The 3500-nt window shown below is 46.0% G+C and overlaps 1 non-coding gene across 1 annotated transcript; it reads left to right on the forward strand.

Moving 5' to 3' along the window:
- Positions 1 to 2638: 2638 nt before the first annotated feature.
- On the forward strand, positions 2639 to 2723 carry trnal-uaa. Its single transcript has one exon. It is a non-coding gene; the product is annotated as a tRNA-Leu (tRNA).
- The last annotated feature ends 777 nt before the right edge of the window (positions 2724 to 3500 follow it).

Below are 3500 nucleotides of genomic sequence, written 5' to 3' on the forward strand. Positions count from 1 at the left end.
TCATCCTTCTATACAAAATCTTCCCGCTAGAGCGCATTGAATCAGTGCGAGAAATACCGGAGCTAGTGTGCGTGTGTGCCATTTTTATCAGAGCGGTATTGTCAACGTCAGAGTATTTGCATTACATTATCGTGTAATGGCATCAGAAAAGTTTACCCGCAATGAAGTGTTGGGTTTTCTATTCGCTGACCCTGATTCTGAAGGCGAATATCTGCCTTTAGAAAATGACGGTGATTCGTTTACTCACCACGCTTCAGATGCGTCCATGCCTTGCAATGGTGCAGCTGGACAAAGTTTAGACCTACACCAAGCACAAATGAATCCTTTGCCCAATGTAGATGGTCCTTTGCCCAATGTCAGTGCTGGGAACAATGTTTCACAGGGTCGTAGTGTTCATCGGGAAGTTAGCAGGCGTGTTAGTGATGTGGGAAACGAGGCTGGAAGTTATGTGGGGGTCCAGTCTTTTTACAGCGCTAGCCAGCTAGCTTCTTTGTCTTCTGACCGTGTGCCTCTCCGCAATCGCGGCGACAGTAATTTGTTGTTGGAGCATTTGTCTAATGCCACTGGGGATGTTAGACGAGGTCGGAGTGTTCATAGGACAGTTAGGGGGCAACGTGGAGGCAGGGGGAGTCGCAATGAGAATGACAGTAGGCCTAGTTCAAGCTGTGCAACTTCTCTCCACGCGCGAGGCAGATCAGGCTGTGCTGGTCGCAGCAGGAGCAGAGGCGGTGTGACACGAGGCAGAGGAGCCATGCATAGTTCAGTGCAAGATGATGGCTTTGAGTACTTGGCCAATGAGGAGCAGTACCAAAGTTGGATCACGCCCTTTGATCAGCCAATTGGTTATCTGGGGGAAAGGGAACTCTCCAATGCCAATTCGCCCCTAGATTTTCTATCACTCTTTCTCTCTGATGAGTTCTGGAATTTACTTGTTGAGACAAATCGCTATGCCCATCAGTTTTTAGCCTCCCATCAACTCCAGCCACACTCCAGATTTCATCAATGGTCTGATGTAACTGTGAAATGAAAGCCGCCTTTTCTCTGCATTTGAGTATGGGTCTGGTAGAGAAGTCAGAGTTGGAGGATTATTGGGCTGAATATTGGCCAACAGCAACACCTGGATTTGGGAATGTGATGTCCAGGAATAGATTTGAGATGATTTTGTCTTTCCTTCATTTCACCAATAATGAGGAGTATGTTGACAGGGGTCAGCCAGGCTATGACAGGCTATTCAAAATCCGCCCAATCATTCATTTGGTTTTCAGCAGTGTATGGCCCATCTAAGCAGCTGTCACTGGATGAAATGACCATTGCATTCAAAGGGAAATCCACACTCAAAATGTATAACCCAAACAAACCAGACAAATATGGTTACAAAGTATTTGTTCTGAGTGAAGCAAAATCAGGCTATGTGCTACAGTGGTCCATGTACACTGGACAAAATAGGCCTAATGCTGATTTTGGTGCCACACACCTTGTTGTCCGTGAGCTGATGGCCCCGTACACAGGGAAAGGGCATGAGGTGTACATGGACAGCTATTACACCTCGCCAGCCATAGCAGATGAGCTGGCAAGCAATGATTCGGGTTTGTGTGGGACTGTCATCAGTAACAGGAAGGGGATGCCAAAGGGCCTCACCCGTGAACAGCTGCCATTGAGCAAGGGAGATGACCCAGTCTTCATGAGGAAGGGGAAAATGCTAGCTTGTGCGTGGCATGATACAAAGCGCCTCACAATGCTCTCTACACTGCATTCCAACGCATGTGTCAGAAAGCGCATCAGGACCAAACACACTGATAGTGGCTATAGGGAGATAAATAGGCCTGTTTGTGTTGATGACTACAATTCTTTCATGGGGGGTGTTGACACAGCAGACCAGAGAATGAAGACCTACCTCTTTCCCCATAGATCAAGGAAAAGCTACAATAGGATTTTCAATGCCATTCTCAGTGTAAGCATGGTGAATGCCCACATCGTTTACTGCCGCTGCACTGCTGCTCCTCACAAGCCCCTGAAAGTCTTCGTGCAGGATGTCATCACTGCTTTACTGGAAGGCTTCTCCAGGAAAGAGAGCAACAAAGGCCGAAAGTCATCCTCACTGGGAGATATGCCACAGAGACTCACTGAGCGCCACTTTATCTGCCAGGCTGATGGTTACCCAGATTGTGTCGTTTGTTCTGATCGGACCCGCCCTAAAGGCCGCCGTCAGAAGTAGTCCTGATCATGAACTATCTGTCAAAAATAAGCCCTGTTCCCTGAAACGTCATAAATCACATCATAACCACGCCTCCTTTTTATGCAAATTAGCCATGTGGTTGTCACCACGTGTTGTTTGTTATTGTTATTGTTTTGTGAGTCATGTGACAGTCATGTGACTGGTGTCAAACCCGTGGGCAGCCATATTGGATGTAAAGTCATGTGACAGTCATGTGTCTGTTGTCAAACAATGCCACGCCCCCCTTGGCATCCATATTGCATGTAGAGTCATGTGACAGACATGTGACTGATGTCATACCCCTGGGCGGCCATATTGGCCCCCAAACCCACATGTGTGTTTTGTGGATAATGGGGGGATCAGATAAATTTTGTAAGAGTTGTATATGTTTAGTGGTAAACGGGGCTAAATACAAAGTGTGCTGCTAGGATGGCCGAGTGGTTAAGGCATTGGACTTAAGATCCAATGGATGTTTGTATCCCCGTGGGTTCGACCCCCACTCCTAGCAACTATATTAATGGCTGAGAGTAGTATGAAGTTTACTTTTATTTTTTGATAAGTCCTAGAGATGTTGAGAGATATGGACTAAAAAATATTTTTTTTTAAATAAAAAGTTTAAATTGGTTACCATATTGCTAGGCGCTTTGGTTAAAAAGGTGTCAGCCAAATCCCATGTACTGTAATTTTTATAACTAGAATCATGGGGTCGTGTGTGTGTGTGACCAAATGGGTCTATGTCTGGAGGAGATGTTGGGTCTAGGCCTGGAGGTGTTGGGCCCGGACATGGCTCTGAGTTTATTGTTTGAAGTCCCTTTCATGTGGCTTATCAAACAGCGTGCTGTTTAACTGATTACAATCACAATGGTTAATTATGTATGTATGTATTGGGGGTCTAAGAGCCCCCACACTTTGTAGAGGCGGTGTTTTGCCCCGGCATGTCTCTGAGTTTATTCTTTGAAGCCCCTTACATGTACACATCATATAGCTGGCTAGACGCTGTCGTACTGTTTAACTGATTACATACACAAATGTCTCTGTGAGAACTGTATATGGCTAGTGACGACTGTATGCATGCACATGGGGTCATTATAATGATGTGTTTTGGGTGTGCTAGGTATCCGTGGGTCTGCCCTGATGTTGCCAACTACTCTGCATATGGGGTTGTAAGTAGTTAGTGTATGAGGCTTAGGATCAAACAATTAAATGGGTGATGGTTGGAGCCGGAGACTTGCTGTCTGATGTTGCTAACTACTCGGCATATCGGGATGTAAGTAGTTAGTGTATG

Source organism: Alosa sapidissima, chromosome 24 (genome assembly GCF_018492685.1).
Source record: "Alosa sapidissima isolate fAloSap1 chromosome 24, fAloSap1.pri, whole genome shotgun sequence".
Classification (NCBI taxonomy): Eukaryota; Metazoa; Chordata; class Actinopteri; order Clupeiformes; family Clupeidae; genus Alosa; species Alosa sapidissima.